The sequence below is a fragment of the Pipistrellus hanaki genome (assembly GCF_964339955.1).
Source record: "Pipistrellus hanaki genome assembly, chromosome: 6".
In the NCBI taxonomy this organism is placed as follows: Eukaryota; Metazoa; Chordata; class Mammalia; order Chiroptera; family Vespertilionidae; genus Pipistrellus; species Pipistrellus hanaki.
The window spans coordinates 75,331,256-75,352,251 of record NC_140508.1 but is presented as its reverse complement, the minus strand read 5'-3'; the positions used below and the strand labels follow the sequence as shown (position 1 = coordinate 75,352,251).

The window sequence follows — 20,996 nt, the reverse complement described above, 5'->3', positions numbered from 1 at the left end:
GCAGGGCTGATGGCTGGTGAGCACAGTGGTGATGACAGGAGCTATCAGTTGGACATCCCCCAAGAGCTCCTGGACTGCTAAAGGGCACAGGCTTGGCTGAGGGGACCCTTCCCCCCACCCTGAGTGCACAAATGTTGTGCACTGGGCCTCTAGTAGTCACATAAACTTCCAGGGGAGCTCAGGGAATGCCAGTCAAAACCAAAAGAAAATCAACATTTATCCACATCCCACCTATCTCACACACAGTAGCATGTGATTTATTTTTGTCTGAAGATTTATAAAAGGGGAAAGGCTTTGTGTCATGTTCTGTTGAGGCTTAAAAAGGGTACCCAGTGGAGACTGAGTTTATGGAAGGCGTGTGTGCGCGCACGTCACATGTGTGTGTGTGTGGGGGGGGGGAGGGTGAAGAGAGGTTGGCATTGTTGCTTTCTGAAATGATCTTTCTCTCCATGCTTGTCATGCCACATTTCTAGATTATTTAAACTGAATTTTTAAGAGAAGCAAAAGTCAGATATATTGGGTGCATCCATAACATGCAAGGCCATGATCCAAGAAAGGCAGTTTCCCTGCTCCCCCCACCAGCCCACAGTTGCTGGTACAGATGGCTCACTCCCCTGGTTCTGTCTGACCTTTCCACATTATCCCATTTGTATGTCAGCCTCCCAAAGCTAGGAGCATCCATCCACATTTTTCACTCCTCAGGACGCGTGTTCCTGAGGCCAGGAAGCCCTGGGAATGTTGTGGCCAGTGCGTAATGCCCCAATCAGAGTTCATTCTAAAGTGTTATTCCTGCGTCGGAAAGGCCCAGATGTGTCTCAAGTCACTACCACCCTTTGGGTGCTTTTCCAAAGAGAAGCCATACCGCCCATGTGCTTGGGCCACCCCCACCTCCCAGCCCCACTGCACCAAATTGTTGGCTTCTGATGTTATTTTTTCCTTCTCTCTTTGGGCTTCAGATGAAGCTGAGTCCCATATATCCTGAAGTTCACAATAATTCATGGGTCTGTTCCCTTCCAGGAACCATCAGTAGCTTTAGAGAGAGGGATCCGCTGAGGACCCCTCTCTGGGGAAACTGTAATCAAGCTTGTAAGCTTTCATACCGTCCACACTAATCACTTGCCTGGAAAGGGCTTTTTTTTTTTTTTTTTTTTTTTTTTTTTTTTTTTTTTTTTCCTTCCATTGACTCCTGATCCTGCTGCAACCTCTTAGGGAAAATTGTCATGATTTCCTTGCTAATCTTAGATGACTCTCAGCTTGGAAAATGTGGACAAGGGCAACTCAGTTAGGCTAGACCTGTTTGTCTCTTTGTCTCTGTCCTCCTTTCTGTTTCCAGAGAAAAGGAGGAGGTAAGGAAGAGACTATCTGCCATTCTTCCCAGGATGGTTGGTTGGCAAGGATACCTTGCTCATTGGTGGAGTAAACACATTGCTCTGCAGGTAGGCTGATGGCTGATGCTAAGATCCTGAGGTTGTGGTTTGCTGTGGGAATTCAATGAGCTTGGCTTCTAGACCACAGAGGGTAGGACTGTCTCTTAGAATCAGGCCTGGGCCTGACAGGTGGCTACTATTTCAACAAGTTTTAAAGGCACAGATGAAAGAGCTTATGAAATTCACATCAAAACCTCGCAGACTCTTCTCTTCCTTATGGTTCCCCCCAAACACATCTTTCATTTATCAAAACCCTCTTCTTGCCTTATGAGGGGACAGACACCCCTGAGTCCCTCCTTTCTGGGCTTTGGATGACTGAAAATGACCACCTTCATCTCCCTTTGCCAGACCACCCCTCTCCAGTCCCAAAAGGAGCAAAAGAAGGCATCTCTTCCATTTCACAGAAGTTGAACAATCATATGCTTTCTTCTCCATGTTTCTTTTTAGCCTTTTTCCCCCAATACTGAAGCTATCCATGTTCCCTGGAGAAATTCGTAATGGTGAGGGTGGTCAAATGTACAAAGTTACAGTTATAAAATAAATAAGCCTTGGGCATGTACTTCATGGTAACCATTGTTATTTCTGTAGTTAATAATGCTGTATTGTATATTTGACAGTTGTTGTGAAAATAAATCTTAAAAGTCTCATCCCAAGGGAAAAAAAAATTGTAACTGTGTGGTAATGGATGTTAATTAAAAGAAGAATTTTTAAAGAAATTTGGGGAAAAAATAAGAAACAATATCTTGTTGATGCAAGTGTAGATAATAACATCTCGGGGGTGTGGTCTTACAATCTTTAATGCACACAGGCTTATACGTGGATGGGTCATTGAAAATTGATATCATTTTTTACGTACTTTATTTTGTTACCTTCTTTCTTGTTTGTTTGCATGCTTCCCATGTCACTGGAAAATCTTCTAGCAGCTGGCTATTTTTGTCCGCTTGCTAGTACCGTCATTTATTTACCACTCCCCTCTTGTTAGACATTCCATTCCTTTTGCAGGCTGAGCTCTGCGGGAGTGATCCAAGGCAAATGCTAGTTCGGGGCCCACAACCAGGACACAAATAGCATCTCAGCTTATTGGCATTTAATCCTTCTTTGTTTCTTAGTTCCTACAGGAATGTGATGGTTGCTTAAATGTTGTAGTAGGGTGCCCATGTGGGTGTGCCCAGAGGCATTTGCACCTATGTTTACAAGGGTCCCAGTTGGGATGTGGTGAATAAATAACCCAATCTCAGATGCAAGTTTCACATGCCCAGCCACCACTCTGGGAAAGCTACTTTGCAAAAAACCTATTCCCCACTAGCGGAATCATTTGGTCCTCTCCTACTTCCCAAAACAGTACTTCTTTCAGGAAAAAATGAGTTCCCAGGTTGCTTGTTCATCTAGGGTTGATCATGTCTTTTCAACAGAACCACCACTATCTGACTCTACTCCACATGGGCACCCACTGCCAACAAGTTCATCTTCAACAGTTTTAAAGATTGAGATGGCAGCTCTGGATTTTCCAGAGCACTCAGTCCTGCTGAGTCAGGGATTGGTGTTAGTACTTGCCCACAGTGCCTTGGACTGAGTACATATGCTGAGGACTTAGGAAAACTGTGCTTATGCGAGAAATTATTCTTGGAACTTTACATGCATCATCTCATTTAATTGTTACAAGGCCTTTGTGAAATCAGCAATAATACTATCTACCTATCAGAAGCAAACACAGGGAACTTTTGTACAAAGCCCCTAAGTAGCAGAATTGGGATTGGAACCCAGGCAGTCTGGTTCCAACATCTTTGTTCTTCACCACTTCAGTAATGCCACCTTGAACTAGAGAGTATCCCCATGGATATGATCATTTAAAACCTGACTTACCACTGATAGGACTAGTAAAATCAACCTCACCCTCACTTGTGTACATTATCCTAAATTTTCTTAACCTTTGTCAAGTTCTAGAAAAAAAGCAATTAATGAATTTCAGAGTGGTAGACGGGATTAATGCAGAGCATTTTGAATCCTTCCATCTTGGCGAATAATTTTTGTTGCTCTCATTTCCTTCCCCCCAAACTCCCAATGGAAGAGTCCTGGTGGCAGTTGCCCCTTCTACACAGGAGGAAACTTAGCTGAGGCAGAGGTTGGCCATGTAGTTTCTCATCTAAGACACACAGCAATGAAAAAACAGATTGGCTTATTTTGAATTCATCACATAATATCTACTTTACCATTTGGTGAAGAACCATTCCAGAGCAAGACAGTGTTTAAGGAAGTCCTGCTATGACCAATGATGCTTGCTTACCTCCTCCGTCTATTTCAAAACTGGAAGAGGAGAGAGAGCACCCCGAGCTATGGTTCTCAACCTGAACTGCAGATAAGAACTATTGGGGGAGCCTAATCCCATTGAATGAGTCTGGGTTGAGTCCAGATATTGGTGTTTTAGAAGCTCCCTCCCCTCTCCCCCCTCCTTCAAGATCTAAATCAACCTCATAATATCCTTTTTTTTTTTTTTTTTTTTTTTTTTTTTAAGCAATACACTAAAAACAAAACAAAACAAACACCCTGCAATACAGAGGAAGTCTTGAAGGGAGAGAAGGTAAAGGGCTTCAAATTCAAATAGTGTCTCCCCTGTGTCAAGATTGCGCATGTGCTTCACCTGTCCCCAGCATAAACCCCACTCCAACCCCCTTATCAGACATTTGACTCCTCCCCTTTCACAGAGGAGGAAACCAGGGTCCAAGCTGAGCAAATGTGGCCATGCATGGCTCATCCCCTGCTAGTCCCACTCAACTGTTGAGATTTGCCCAGTATCCTAAACAAGCTAGTGTTGGTGTTTGGGGATATGGCCTCCTCTGTTGGACATCTGGGCGTTCTTTCTGGACTCTAAGAGATATCCAAAAAGATCCAGCTTTATGCACCTAATTCCCTTGACATCAGGAGAGAGATTGATCTCCACTATCCTTCATGCTCTGTTCACTTTCTTGCATAGTAAATCCATACCTTTTTCTCAAGGCCTTACTTCTACTTGCCTTCCATCTGCTGACATGCATCTTTGCTCTTTTATTCACTACTATTCAGAGCTTGGACTGCAGACCAGTGGCAGCCGGTCAAGTGTGTGTTACTGGCTCACAGTGAGATATGTCTAGAAACAGCGTTTAGAAACATTTCTAGCAACTTGCTATTTCTATGATATCCATGCTTGTGGTCATTTTCCTACTTACTTATCCTTATAGAGTTTTATCCAAGTAAATTGAAGATTAAAAAACAAAAACAAAACACATCTGGTCATTCACCAAAAACCATTTGAGACGTTCTGTTCTAATTATGCAATTTCCTATTTTTATTTAAAGGGTTGATCTTGACTCTTGTTTTTCTCTGCTGCCTTCTGTGAGTTCATGGCAATATATTTGTATTATGAATAGTATTCCCCCTACAAAAAAATAAAAATGGCTCCACCTGTAAAGGTGTCTTTCTGGTTATTTGTAGGAAACCTACACAAAATAGAAATCTTTTCCCATAATTTCTAAGGCAACCCACTTAATTATTTTTCTTTCTAAACTTGGACATCTGTGACAGTAGTAGACCATTTTTAACAAAAATAATTTGCTCACATGTCTACAGATAGCCAGCACTAAAACCCAAACTGACTCTATTAATTCTTCTTACAGGAAATTTACAGCTTCATACGGCAGGTATATGTTCTTTGCACCTCCTGCTTTGACAGTGTTTTTAGTGGATTTTTTTTTTCTTTGAAAACTAGCATTGGTATGTGGTCCCAGAGAGAGAAGTTCCCTAGGTGTTTCCAGAGTGCCTGACCTTTCAATGGGATATTCTGAAGTTTTAATAAGTTCTCTTGGGATACAAAGTCTCTTTAGAATTTAGTGACTATTTTGTTCATCCTAAGATGTCCTGACCATCTGAGGGCTGCATGCACATGAACCCAACTTAAGCAAAGGAATGTGTAGAAGTTCATGCCTGAGAAGTTGGTAGGTGGGTGTTGGGAGGGTTATTCACACACAAAGAGATTTTTCTACTTTATCAAAGAATCAACATAAGTTATGTCTCCTAGGGTATTCAAAAATGATTTAGCCTTTTAAATCTGATTTAAGCTCAACTCTTCAGAATAGAATCGAGGACAACCAGTGGGGATTCACTTTGAATATCATCCTCTTCTTTTTCAACTATAGTTTCCTCATTTGAAACAAAAGCAAAACAAAAAACTTAGCTTCTGGGTGCAGTATTAAATGATTTCTATTATCCCCTGAGATTTCCAAAGTTTAATTAATCTGTGACTTTTTCCACCATCTTCATGTGTCTAGTTTCTATTCTTGTTTTTCCCTTCCATCCTTCTGGTAAAGAGGTCTCAATCTTTGCTTCTTAAAAACCATCCTGCAATTCTGCTTCCTTAGGCCTGAAGCTATTGATGTTTTGTGATGAATCTCAGATATGTGTTTATAAGCAGATTGAGTTATAGAGTCAGCTCACCTTGTGTCTACATTTTAATGTAATATATAACTTGGTTCTATGCATTTTAGGTCAAGGAATGACTCACAAACAGAAAATACAAATTCGCAGACCATTGTTAAGACTTGAAAGAAGGTATCTTTTTCATAATTGCTTTAGCAAGGTAGTTTCAAATCTACCTCCTGAGAAAGAAGGCCCATCTCTCCAACAAATAAGCAAGCTTGCTTTTTAAGTTCTTTCCAACTCTATTGCCTGGCTCACACGTCAGCCCTCTTGTCCTCCCACCCATCTATCTACCCAACCCCTTTCCATCCATCTCGTACCAAACAAAAGGATTGATTGAGAGGTGTCAGGAGACCTTCACAAGAGAGGGGCCCTCCTGGTGGAACAGCTTGCAGCTCTCAACGGCACCTTCCAGCCATCTGCTTGTTTGGAGACTGTATCAAGTCTGCCAACAGCCTCCACCACGGTTTTCTGATATTTCCCTGATAATGACTGCCCCCTGTCTCCCTCTCCAGCTCCACACATAATGTTCCTTCTTCATCTCCCACCTTCCTAAAAATGTGTGTCAGATCCTCTGGCAGAACTGAGTTTCCAACAGGTGTCCTAAACCAGTGACACACTAGACAAGAAAATTCTATGACATCATAGATCATTATATATAGTAAAAATTGATGCCCATTTAGTAACATAACAGTTTTCTCCCACCCTGTTGTATTCACTAACTAGCACAGAGAACATGTCCCATTACTTTATCATGTAAGAGTTAAGAGCAGTGATTCTGGCATCAAACCGAAAAGTTGGAATCACAGGTCTGCTGTATACTGTGTGACCTTCATAATTTATTGACCTTGTTGCTCATTAGTGAAAGGGTACATGCCTGATGGGGTTTTGAGGAGGATTCATAGGACAGTGTCTAGCATATGGTAAGCACTTCCTAAATACACACTATAATTCTTACTGTTCTTAAAAGGTATGTAATTGAAATTCAACTTGGACCACTGAAGTCAGGGTTACAGCACAAATGGCAGCTTCCCAAGACAGTATAACTAGATTGGAGATTAGCAACGAAGGAAAAAAGAAGCATGAACCCCAAACAAACAAAAATCTAGATCTTGCCTGGTCTTCCATCAGTTTGTTGATGACATTTGCCAGTCGAAGTGAGCAATAACAGACATTGCAACCCTGTGAGAGTGACCCTTGAAGAGGATGGTGAGGACAGAGATGGACGAGAGTGGATGAGGAATGGAGAGGGACTTTTTGACTGGGAAATAAGAACACCCACCACTACCTTCATTGATTGCTTCCTTCCCTTACCATCTGTTAACATTTTATCTCTTTCCTATGGAGGAGGACTAGCTTGAAAGTATTAAAAATCATTTTAAACAAATGTATGAAGAGCTTTTCAGCCACCAGAGTATTGAACCAACTGTCTTGGGTTCACTGATCTCGGCCTAATTCTGTACATCACTTTGGCTCCAACTGTTGAAGAATCACAGGCACAGTAATGCACTGCCCAGGAAAATTAGTGAGGAATGAACTAAGGGCATATATCTGGGTGCTGTTCAGGAGACTGTGTGCAGGCTTGGGGACTTAGGTGACTTTATATAATGACTTTTACACTCATAAATTCCGTTGTTTCTGTATTAAAAAATGAGACCAGAGGTGATTCAGGAGGATGTGGGTTCTGGATTTTGTGGACCACTGCACTGAGATGGCACCTACAGGTAGGACCCATCCTGGCCGCAGGACTCTTATCTCTGGTAAGCAGTCCATCCCCACAATGTGGACAGGGCAGATAGCTTGCTGATGGGAATGCGAGGTCTGTGCTCAAAAGCCTGCCTTGACTCTAAGGTGAGAAAATACAGCTGGCGAACTTGGGCTTTCTCACCCTTCATCTGGGTAGGAACAGAAATGGCAAAGTGAGGAATGGGGATTGAACATTATATAAAAAACAGCATCTGTGTGCTTCCAGCAAAAAGTAGATGCTTCATAAATACTTGTAGGGTCCACTCCAGGGATGTGTGTATGACAAGGGTGAAAATGGATCCCCCAAACAGAAATGCAAGTATCCAAACTATTTCCCTGATGCTTTCTGGCCTTGTGGTTATAATGAAGGTGTCTCTATATTACTTGTCTTATTTTTGGAACTATCAACTCTTGTGAGCCTTTTTTAGGGCAACCAAATCTTTGTAAGCTTACGTTTTTTTCACCAATGCTGTATGGTATTTACAGTAGGAGTGTTCAAGTAGCTCTGGAGCTGGCACTAGAAATACTCAGCTAAGAGTTAAACCAGACTGTGGTTCACCGGCCTCAAACCTGTTAACTCATTGGCATCCTGGTAAAGGTGACTGAGACATGAGATCCTAAGAGAAGTGGGGAGAATGTCGAAAAAGAAACGCCTGTGAAATCTCCACCGGCAGGCATCTAGAGAGACAGTGTGTTTTATTCCTGATAAATGCCTGCAGAAAAGAGCAATCAGCTACATGGGAGCTGGACAAATTAAATGGCTGAGTATTATTTCAAAGGAGAGCTTGGGCAGCATCAGAAATTCCCCATCAGCTGTAATAACGCCAATTACTCTGCCAATTGTAGATTCCATTGAGATGTTTAGTACAATCAGGCAGCGAACTCTTGCAGGGGCCTGATGGGTTTTGTTTACTCTGAATGTGCATTTGTAGAGAATCTTTTGCACCCACAGGCTTGGAGCCCTGAGCCTCCTCCCTTCAGTCCAGATTCATACACAGCTGAGGGAGATTATCCTGGAGCAGGAGCGGGCTGGGCAGGCTGGACCCAGTGTCCCCTCTCACTGGAGAATGCCCAGGATGAAAATACAAAGAGAGCAGCTGGGTGTGGTAGTTCTTAGTGATTTAGTGACTTACAGAACTTACCCGTGTTTGTTTCCTCTAAAAGATGTACTCTCTGTAGATTACCCAACTGGCAAATATATATTTCTGATTATGAGCAGGTCTCCTTGGCTTGTTGGAGCTTTGTACAAGATCACCATTAAACAATAACAACAAACATGAAGCCAGGAAGAGAGAATGCGCCAAGAGTTCATTAAGCCTTAAATACTGACAAATGTGGTGGCGGTGGTGGTGGGGGCGATGCAGGGACTTTCATTGTCTCCCTTTTTGAACCATTTGGTTGGATGTCAAGCATACGTTTCATTTCAAATATGGGAAGAGGTCATAAGAGACAAGGAGACATTTGAGCAGGGAATAGAACATTTGGAGAGTATACAGGAACATTCATTTTCTGCTTGCATTTGGAAATTCCTGTGGAAATGAATGGGTGTGTGGTTCCAGCTACATGGAGCAGTTTGTGATTCTCTCAATTGAGGAAGGTGCTAATCATGGGCGTGACCGAGCGCCTGGCCTGACTGACAGCTGGGGTGGAGGCTGTGTGTGGCTGCTGGGGATGCCGGGGAAGAGTTAAAGGCTGATTTGATTACACTTGTGCTCAGCTGTCATCTGAACCCAGCGCCTGGAGGACAATGGGAAGCTATTCTCTTTGTGACAAGCAACCTTTGTGTCATCTTTTATTTTTTATTTATTTATTTTTTAACCTGCCTCTTCCTCCCTGGAGTAGCCCAGGCTAAAGCCCCTTTGCCTGAGGAAGAAAGGATTCTTCCCAATTCAAAGGCAGCTGCCAGTGTCTCCAAGCCAGTGCTCAATCACTCACAAGCCTTCTGTTTTCCAGCCTCTGCTGACTCCTGTCCACAAAACCAAACAGGGCAGGTCCTGTTTCAGACAGGAAGTTAGACGTGAGATCAGGCAGGGACAAGGGATAGGTCTATAGAGGAGCAGGTTAGTGTGGCAAGCTCATGCTCTGGGCTTCAGCAGCCTTGCACCTAATCATTTCATGTGTGTGTGTGTGTGTGTGTGTGTGTGTGTGTGTGTGTGCGCGCGCGCGCGCGTGCGCACACACATCAGTGTATGTGGATATGCCTCTACCCTTGTTTGTTTCCCCTAAAAGATGTACTTCAACCAGTGCATTTGGTTTGACATGAGCCATTCTGCAGATGACAGCTGTTCAGATAACACTCCTGGCTCTCAGATAAGAGGCAGAGCTTGTCTCCTGCAAACCCCCAGGGACAGACATGGCCTTCAGAAATCACAAGATTAACCAGTCAGCATTCAATGGAGGTGAGGGCATCAAATCCTGCCATGTGTACTGAACATCAGTTACTCCACCACCAGTGGCAAAGGGAACTGTATCATCTGGCCTCCTCTTCAGGGATTCGGGGACCTCCTTGACTGCAGGTGATTCATGTGTTCACATGTGAACCCAGATGACAGTCCTGGCTTGGTGACACGGCACCACCATGAGCAGGGGAGCTGTCCTAAGGTCAAGAGCAGCCTCAATGGCTGTGATTGTGTGCCTGCCCCTGGAGTCTGGGCTCAAAATCACTAGCATAGCTCAGCCATGAGAACAAACCCTCCCCTTGCAGCAAACACTCCTCCCCATCTTCCTCTATCATACCCTTTTTCATTGCATCATAAACTATTCAGGGTTTTAAGATACTTGACCCTCCTGCCAATCTTAGTGACTTCACTTTCCTTGCAAATGCATCCGTCTACATTAGCTAATCAGGATGCTGTGTATTGAATGGCTCTCTATAAGCTACAGGACCATCTGCCAAAAGTTATAGCTACAGAGACTTTTAAGAAGGCATTTCATTCCTTGCACTTGTGGAATGAATAGGGTCCTTTTCTAATCCCATAGACTGGATAAAAAACAATAAAAGAGCTTATATTTATGTAAAAATTTTGTCTACCTTCTTATACTTCATGGCACCAGAAACATGTGAAATACTGGAGGAAAATTACCTACATTTACAGAAGAAAAAATAGAGAAGGAAGATTAAGTGATTTGCTCAATGTCCCCAGTAGTTTAGTGGTAAAGTGACAACTAAGACCTTCAGACTCTAAAGCCCCCTTCCTCTTTGTTCTGAGCTCTCTTGACTGCAGATTGAAAGACATGGATAGATGTATTGTATACCAGTGGCATCTCTGTACATTCCTGTTTTACCTATAGAAGAGATTTAGAATTCTCCTAAACTAGTTATTCCCCAAAGGAAAACTAGAAGCAATGGGAGCTGGTTGAAGAGGCCACTCCAGTTTCTTTAGGAAGTGCTTCCCAGCAATGGAAGCCTGGTCCCAGGTACCTTGCTAACACCCAGTCCCTGGGTGCTTTTGATTGGCATCTGATGGGAAGGCAGGTACCAGACCTGAAACTGAATCTCAGCTTCTGTACCTGAGAGCTGTGTGACCTTGTTCAAGTTAGATAACCTCTCTGAGCCTCAGTTTTCTCATGCATGCAATGGAGGGAGCAATATTCACCTCACAGTGTGTAAGAGTGATTAAAGAAAAATGTAAGGGACCTAGCCCTTCACGTGGAACCATGCACTTTCTCAGTAAATGTAATTATAAGTACTCTTCAGCCTGGCATTTCTCCAAGTCATTGCACCCTGTGTGTCTCTTCTTTCCCTGAAACCTCTTGTACGCAAACACTCTGCACAAGTGAAGGACCCAGTAGGTCCTTCTAATGGTAGCACTGGGTCTCGATGTAGAAACTTTAAAACCCACTGTAGATTCAGAAACCAGAAAAAGTGGGCAACGAGGGGGTATATGAGCATGGAAAGAGGCTTATCTTAAGGCAATGCAGTGTGCAGATTACGTTTTATTGAGTTGTGCACTTCAAAACTGTATGGTGTTGCGAACCAATCTCAACCCAATAAATTTCAATTAAAAAGAAAAGAAAAAGGTCATTGGAAAATGGAACTGGAACCTCCTTAGCAACTCTGAGTCATTCACAAGTATGCCATTAGGGAAATAAGTGTTTGTGTTTGCCAAAAGATGATACATACTCTTGTTCATATAAAAGTTTTTTCCAGCCCTGTACACTAGACCCTGTTGGCATCTGGAAGACGTCTTTCCCAAAATAACTGACCTGGGGAATCTGAGTCTCTCAGGTCATGAGTTCAGTGCCTAGGTGTGTGTCTGTTTCTTTATGGGCTCAGATGGCTGTTTGGCACAAGTGCAATCAAATTAGCCATGAGTCTTTGATCTGAACCTCCAGCAGCCACAGATGCTGTGCCAGTCATGCGGTGTCCCAGTTCCTTTATGTCCCAAATGGTGGGATGTACTTCCAAACGAAGGGGTGTGCTTGCATGATGCCTAAGGGGATTTCTAGTTCCGATATTTTATCCTTTTCCATTCCATTTCATTCTTTCCCATTCCTGTAGAGGTCAGACTCTCAGAGGCTGTAGAGAATAAAAATGAAGATTTTTAAGAACAGGCATAACTCTTCCTTCCATAGCTCAATGCTTGAGACATTGATTACTTAAATATTTTTTTTACTCTGTCTAGGATGTTCTTCAACCCACTTGGATCAAAGTTTTTTGCATTTCTGGTTTTGATGCTTACGTATTTTTCCTAGTTGGATAGTGTACTTTTATACTCCTATGTAGAAGTGGTTTTAATTTAAAATAAAAAGAGGGTAGTTAGAATGTGTAGCCCTCTCATCTCTACAGGTGCCTCTGCAGGAAGTGCCCTGTCACCTTTCAAGTGTATCCAATTCCTCATACACTTCAGTGCCAATGAGAAATATGGAGAAAACCTCATCTTTGAGAGTTTCATAAACTTGGCAACCACTTCTTCTTTCAAAAGGTTACTGGACTGAACCTCTTACTATTATCTTTATGTTAATTAAAAGCTGTCACACATAAATGACAGCTTTCTAAAGCCCCAGAGAGCTTCCCATTGAGCTCCTCCAAAGTGATCTTCTAATTTCTGGTGAAGGATGTGTTCACTCTGAACCTAGCAGTACCCAGACTTGCAGTATGCTCTCAGAAATGCTTGACCAGTGGATGAATAAATTGGTGAATGCGTGAGGAGTGTTACCATGGAGTATTTGGGAAGAATGTGGAGTTTGAGGGGAGATAGATTTGAGTGTGGATTTTGTTCTTTATTTTAGTAGGTGTACAATCTTGAGAAAATTATTTAGCTCCAGTTTTCTTCTTTGTCAAGGAGGGACCTGAAATGAACTCCCTTAGAGTGTTACCGGAAGGGTTAGAAACAATCGATGTAAAGTGCCTGATACAAGGTAGGTGCCCATTAAAAAAAAAATAATAATAAATAAATAAATAAATAAGGCTTTTTAAGTCTCTTACCTCACACAGTGCCTGGCACCCAGTGGGCCTTTAGAAAGTGTTTGATGACTGAAGAGAATCCAGCACCATTCCTCGGAGGCCACAAGTCATTCACACACAGAAATTATACCCTTTTCATCCAATGGGCTGCTGTTCACAGCTGGGGAAGTCCCCAGTCTCCTGGTTGGCACACCCATCCAGCCTACCAGGTGTGTACAGCTCTCTCTAGCTATTCTGAGTGTGAATAAGATTACCTGGGAATTCTTTTCTTGACTAGACACGCCTACCCTTAGGGCAGAGAAAGCTGCTCTGATAATGAGATGACAGAGCAGAGGGCTTTCCCCTGTTCTCCGCTGCATTCACGTGGTGCAAAAGCAGAAAGGAATGAGCAAAGGCTGAGGCCGAGGCCAATGGCTGTGGCAGGTCTTCAAGATAAGAAGACAGGAATTAGGAATGGCTAGGATCAGTTATTTTAGGGTGAGCAACCAGAATGGGTAAAATTTTCTGACCACTGCCAACAGAACAAATCACAGGCAGAAAATATAATGAGCCTGGGGCCAACAGTATCCAGGAAGCCCAGAGCTTATCTAGACAGGTGCAGAACAGGAGGATGTCAAAGGCCTAACAGAAGTGATCAAAGATCACATAGAGGAGTGGCAGAGGACAACCAAACTTGAATGCCAGGAACTCAGGCCCCAATACACAAAGGCTCAGTAGGTGGAAGATAAAGGTACTGGGGAGCAAGCAGTAGAGCCAAACTAGAAGAGATATGGACTAACACGGAAGGAATATCATTTTCTGGGCTCATGTTAGGAAGCTACACATTAGAGGAGTATCCAGCCGAAACCGGTTTGGCTCAATGGATAGAGCGTCGGCTTGGGGACTGAAGGGACCCGGGTTCGATTCCGGTCAAGGGCATGTACCTTGTTTGCGGGCATATCCCCAGTGGGGGGTGTGCAAGAGGCAGCTGATCGATGACTCTCTCTCATCGATGTTTCTAACTCTCTATCTCTCTCCCTTCCTCTCTGTACAAAATCAATAAAATATATTTAAAAAATAAATAAATAAATAGAGGAGTATCCAGTCCTCATTTCAGATGAAAGGCAGGCCAGCCACCCCATTTTCTTTGGACTAGGTCTGGATACTAGTCCTATTTTAACAGGAAAGAGGATCGATTTTTACACACAAGCTGCCACCGAGTCGAGTTGTACAAGCCTGTAGCCACGTGCTTCAGTTGGTAAGAAGTAGAGTGAACCCAGCTCTGACCCAGGGTTTCACCTCCCTGTGAGCCACTCAGCTCCACCTGTGTGAAAGTATAGTCTGAACAGCTCATCAGATGTCACATATGGGTCCCTTTGTTCTGGTCAGTGCTTGGGGGAACCTTTTTTTATAGGATGTCAAGAAGTAGTACTTCAAAGTTGATTCTGTTCTCTCTATTCTTTAGCTAAAGATTTATCTTTCCTGAAGTCTTGTGAATTTAATTGGTACCAAAAGCAATAGACTTCGCATTGGTGCAAAATAAAAAAGTTATATAGCAGATGAAGGAGCTTTGTGCTTTTATTAAAGCAGTGACAATCAGCCTGTTCATTTCCTCAGACTTATGTTGTCTACTCGAGGTCTAATGCCCCTCTATTATGTGTATCCCTTGTGTGAACTTTTATGAGCAGTGACTGTCATTGACTTGGCCACTGAAGATTAATAACATTGATGCCACTGACAGCTTATCCAGAGGTTTGCAGCATAGATAATAATGGAAAGGGAAATGGATGTTCAAGAGAAAGGTGCAAAGAAACAGGGTCTAGAAATAGTTGACAAACAGTCCTTTCTGGGAGTTACGTCAGCTAATTTCTTTCATTCTAAGACCTTCTTCTTGAGGACTAGAGAGAGAGCTTGGTCTGTGTCCCAAGTAGTGCCTACTGCTTTCCTCCCAGAGGTGCGAGGTGTACTGTCAACACACCTGACCCCTCACCAGCAAAAAACAACTTCTATCTCTCATACTTTTTTATTTTGGAAGAAAAACAGCGAACTGATTTCATTTACCAATAGGCCTTCATTGATTTGAAAGCTGATTATGTTTCCTAAAAAATATTGTATTTCTCCATTATTTTAAAACCACAACCTCCCACCTTTTTCCCATTCAGCATTTCAAAATGAAATGAAAGATTAATTTTTTCATTAATCTTCAGGGACAACAGTAAGTCTTTGTGGCTTTAAAAATGTTTTTGTTCTTTTTGCCCTGCACAGTGTGGTACAGCAAATTCAGGTTCTTAGTCAGGGCACATATTCAGGTTGCAGGTTCCATCTCTGGTCAGGGCATGTGCAGGAGGCAGCCATTAGAGGTTCTCTCACCTCTCTCTCTCTCTCTCTCTCTCTCTCTCTCTCTCTCTCTCTCTCTCTCTCTCTCTCTCCCTCCCTCCCTCCCTCCCTCCCTCCCTCCTTTCTTCCCTCTCTCCCTCCCTCCCTCCCTCTCTCTCTCCCTCCCTCCCTCTCTCTTTCTTTCTCAATCTCCCTCTCAATCTCCCTTTTCCACACTCCCTCCTTTTCACTCTCTCTAAAAATCAATGGAAAAAATATCCTCCAGTAAGGATTAACATCAACAAAAGTTTCATTTTCTTTCCAAACTACAAAGAGAAGAATCAAAAGATTAACTTTGTACTTGGATGTTCATTATTCCTCTAAAAGATTAAGATCTGTCATTGAAGTCTTATTTATCATTCTTAATCAACCCTAAAACCAATAAACAGCCACCCCCCCAAAAAAAATTTTTTTAAAATACTTGATTAGTTAGATTGTTTTCATTTTCTGTGGAGCTCAGTTCGGCCCCAGTCATTTGATGAGTATACGCTGAAGTCTTAAGAATACTGTTTGTTGCTGCTTAGGTCATTGTCTGCTGTAGAGACCCACCTCCGAGCATCATTAAGGGGCAGTTACAGCGTCTCCCAGGTGTGAATGCACTGACCACCCTCTTAAAAGAGTTGACACTGAGATTAGGCTTCCATCTTTTTTCCTTTTCTTTCTTTCTTTCTTTCTTTCTTTCTTTCTTTCTTTCTTTCTTTCTTTCTTTTTTTTTTAAATTAAATTTATTGGGGTTACATTGGTTAATAAAATTATATAGGTTTCAGGGGTACAATTCTATAATACATCATTTGTATATTGTATTATATGTTCACCACCCTAAGCCAGGTCTCTTTCCATTTTTCTTTCCCTGTTTTTCTGACTGTCTCAGAGTCCTGCTTCAGAAATACCAAGACATCTTGGTTCTATATAATGGAGGCTTTTTTTTTTCTTCTTCTTCTTTAGGTCACATGTTTTTTCACAGAGATTTTTATCTTGGATGTCTTAAGATGGGAACTGTAAAAGACATTATTTTTGAACATTTGAACATTGCTTTTCATTTTCTCAAAGGAGTTTGCACATGATCGACAGACATATTAATCAAACCCACCTACGCGATGAGAATCCCAGACTCAAAGCTGAGGGGAGAGGGAACCATGGGTACGCTAGCGTGAGAAGAAACAGCAGAAATTAAGCTCAAATCTCTCATAAAATGAATCCTGGGTAATCCTTTTACATTTAAACATTTTGACAGTTTTTAGGCATGAGAGGGAGAGAGGAGTTTACACAGAGCCTACATTATCTCTAAATTGTTTGTATGCTATAAAAGGACTACAAATAAAAAAAGCAAAACCCCACTGGCTTTTTACTGTAGACAAGAAGTTGTATTGCACCAAGATCTAGCTGTGTTGTCTGTAGGTGTTAGCTGCCTGCCCACTTTGGTTTCAATCAAGAACTTTAGGACTGGTCATATACAGGAGTTAGGAATAGGAAGCAAAATGTTTTTGGAGGACGTACACAGACTTTCTAGGGCCTCAGACGTGCAGCCAGCATTGAAGTAATGTTGCTGCGTATGTACATAGTTTTAGGCCTTTTAAAGCCCATTTATGTGTGAGAATTTTAGCTCTAAAAGAGGCTCTGTCTGACTTGATCTTGCTACGAATTCAAGAATTCATTTAGGCTTACCTACTGGGTCATCTCATCTCTGCTTTAATGTTTCCAGTGATGGAGAGCTTCCAGGGGGCCAAACAACTGATTTTGTGGCTAGACAGCTTTTATTGTTTGGAAATTAGTCTCTAAATCGAGTTCAAATAGATTTCATTGAAACCCCTATCTACTGGTTCTATGGTAACTCCTATGCAAATTTTCTTCCCAATCCACAATAATTATTCAACCATTTGAAAGCAGTCATCGAGGCTGCCCTAAGTTTTCCTACCTCCAAGCTAAACACCTCTTGTTTTCTGTCAAGCCTTAAATGTTACTCCTCCACCTCCCCCTCCCCCCCCAGCTCTGTTCACCTTTTCCTATAATAGACACTTCTGATATCTCCATGAGTCTAAGCAAGGTTCTCAGAATTTGACACAGTATTCTAGTTGTGTAACATTATGGTGTAATGTTAGCAGTATCCATTGACATTTTCTACTTCAACTTCTGCCATCTAGGATTATGATGACTACTTTAGAAACCATTGCTAGCTCAATGAGAGCTTGCGGTCAAATTGCATCACCAGTCCTTTTCCCAGAACAACTTTGAGTCATTTCTCTCCATTCCATTCCTTCTCATATCCTTAAAAACAAACAAAATACCTAAGTGAAAAGTTTGGGCAATTAGGACAGATGCTATTACCTCAATTAAAAAATATATCAGATAACATTTACTGACTATTTCCTGGAGGCCAGGCATTGGCGCTGTTCTAAGCACTCTTCCTATACTAACTCACCAAATCCTCATAATGACCCTCCAGGGGAGGTTCTATGAGTGTTCCATTTGAGAGAGGTGGAAATTCAAGCATGGAGAGGTTCAGTAATTTGTTCAAGTTCATACAACTGTAATTGGGAGAGGTGAGATTCAAACAGACCGTCTGGCCCAGAGCCTTTATCCTGCTTTCTAAGTGTGCACAACCTATGGTCAATTGAAATGACCCCCAGTCAGTCTCATGTTCTCTTCTTACACCACTGTCTTTCATTTATTTATTAAATAAATAAATAAATAAATAAATAAATAAATAAATAAATAAAAATTGCTCACTTTTTTCTTGTATAAGATGTTTAGTTTTGTTTTGTATTTCCCCAAATTAAGACCAATGATCCATTAGCAGATTGTGAATTTTTTTTAATTGATTTTAGAGAGGAAGGGAGGGAGAGAGAGAGAGAGAGAGGGAGGGAGATCAATGATGTGAGAGAATCATTGATTGGCTGCCTCCTTCATGCCCCGCCCCCCCCTCCTCTGGGGATCCAGCCCACAATCTGGACATGCGCCCTTGGCCAGAATCAAACCAGGGACCCTTCAATCCACAGACCAATGATCTATCCACTGAGCCAAACCAGCTAGGGCACAAATTTAATTTAGTAGATTACTACTAAAGCAAGGAAGGAAGAAGGGGGAGAGTGAAGAATGGCATAAGGAAGGAGATGAAAAAGGGAGGGATAGAGAAGGGAGAAAGAAGGGGAAAAAAGGGAGGGAGGTTAAAATTCATCCTACTTAGTATTTTGTTTCATAAAACTCATTTTATTGCATGTGAAATACACAGATATATCCTGGTTTGTGTGTACAGTTACAATGAAAATTTTATTTCTTACCATTTCTTATGGTCAAAGCAGTTTGAGAGTCGCTGCCCTATGTATTGTGTATGCCAGACTTTGTTCCTTTCTTTAAAGAGCTTGTAGGGCACACTGAAGTTTTAGAACCCGCCTTGATCTGCAGCCAGTGAGGCCATACTTGCAACTAAGAAAGTTTAAGCAAAGAACCTTAGACGAAAAAAAGAGGTAATTGAGGGTTAACATTAAAAATAAAAAGCTGTTCCAATTACAATTGAGGTTCCATTCAGCAGCCTCATAGATTCTTAAGGTATCACCTCCAGCGAGTCACTTCCTCTCTCCCCAGCTGTTTGCCAGAACCAGCCAGAGAATTCAGGAAATGCTGCTCTCTTTTTCTTGTGAAGCTTGGCAAAATGACTTCAATTTAGCCATCCATGCAGGAAGCAATTGTAAATAGAAATTTGTTTTACATATTCCTCCCAAAGGAGACTTACAGTTTGCCTTCCTAGGAAACAGGGAATGTCTAGACTTGTGTTCCTGGTGATCTTGCCAGGATCATGTTTTTTTTCTTTTTACTCCTCCGTGTTGCAATGCCCTTAATTGAGGGAGTAATATTGGGCTTGTTGGATTGTCATGGAGTTTCATTTGCATGCTGAAAAGACCCCGTTGATGCTCAGTTACAAATCATTATATAAGGAGGAAAAGAAAATTATTATGTTGATTAATTGTAGGCATGTAGAATTTCTGTCAGTTATGTCCATATGATGTGTAGACTGTAGACTGAAAAAATAGTAACTTTCCATGGTTATTTCCATAATCATTGTCGGCTTTTGAAAAAAATGCATTCTCCCATTTTATTCAATTAAATTGTGTCTAAGAATGAGGCATGTACACTCTAAAAATCTCCAGGAATCAACAAAAAACCATTAAGAGAACCTAAATAAATTTCATCTATTGAGAACCAAAGACAATTGAGGCCCAGCTCAATGTTGTAAACATAACTAAAAATCTATTATTTCACACCAGTTGCTTTAGGTAAAAGTCTTTAACGAAGTTATTAAGAATTTAGAAAAATTAAGACCAGTAGCCTGGCCAGTGTTGCTCGGTGGTTGAGCATAGATCTATGAACCAGGAGTTCACAGTTTAATTTCCAGTCAGGGCACATGCCCGGGTTACTGGGGATAAAAATCCCCAGTGTGGAGTGTGCAGGAGGCGGCCGATCAATGATTCTCTCTCATCATTGATATTTCTGTCTCTCTCTCCCACTCCCTTCCTCTCTGAAATCAATAAAAATATTTTTTTAAAAGTTAAGACCAACAGAAAGTACCATGAATTTTGAATCTATTCTTGTCTGAGTGTGGTTCTTCTGGAGATAAATGATGATGGCGGAGACTTTACTTGGGGTGGTGAAATACACAATATAGTGTATCAATGATGTGTTGTATAATTGTGCACCTGAAACCTGTATTTTGTTAACCAGTGTCACCTCAGTAGATTCAGTGGTTAGAGTGTTGGTTGACTCACACACTGAAGGATCAGTGGTTCAATTACCTCTCTTTCTCCCTCACTCTCAAAATCAATGTAAAAATATCCTTGGGTGAGGATTAACAATATATTTATAAATTAGGTCCTCAAATATAATTCAAATGGTGCCCAGTCTTCTCTGTTTGATGATTATGGTTGAGTCACAAAATGGCAGTAACCTTCGGTAGAGGAAGTGAAATGGCTATCCAGAGTGCCACAGCAAGTCTTTGGGGAAGGTAGGTGGACTCACACATGAGTGCTCTTTCCACAGCCACATGCTGCCTCCAAGTGGGAAGTTAGAAATGATGTTAGGATATAATTTCTTCATAAATTACTAACTTTTCTTCCTACCGGACAAGTGGCTGAGAACTTTAGGATGGCTTGTAAACTTAACATTGTAGGATTTGGAATGTAATTTGAGGCCTAAATGAATTCTATCCAGGGAAATGAAAAATATTTAGTTTTATTTATTTCTGCCAAAGAGAAAAAAACACTTTAGATACATTATAAGCTATTAATAATATCAAGTGTCAAATCCAAAGATCTACTTTAAGGAGATTTGGTATAATATTTAATATATTAGCAAGGTAAAATCAATTCCCCATTCCTCTCTGTCCCCCTACCCTCCCTGCACACATTGATATGTAAAAGGGTTGGAAAGGAACCTACACCTATAGCAGAGCTTTGTGGGTATTAGCGGTAACATTAGATCCTTTTACTGTGGCAGGTTTTTACTCCCTGCTCCTGGCAGATGAGATGAGGAGGGTAGGACAGGGAAGATGGTGGGGAGCATGCTCTCAGCACACAGAACTTGGAGTTGGACTTGAAATTGGGACTCAAAAGAACCTTTGG

At 41.7% G+C, this 20,996-nt stretch overlaps 1 protein-coding gene across 4 annotated transcripts in view; it reads left to right on the top strand.

Annotated features, from left to right (window-relative positions):
* The window catches only part of SETBP1 (SET binding protein 1), a 321,712-nt gene that overhangs the window by 166,784 nt on the left and 133,932 nt on the right, over window positions 1–20,996 (top strand). The window lies entirely within an intron of this gene.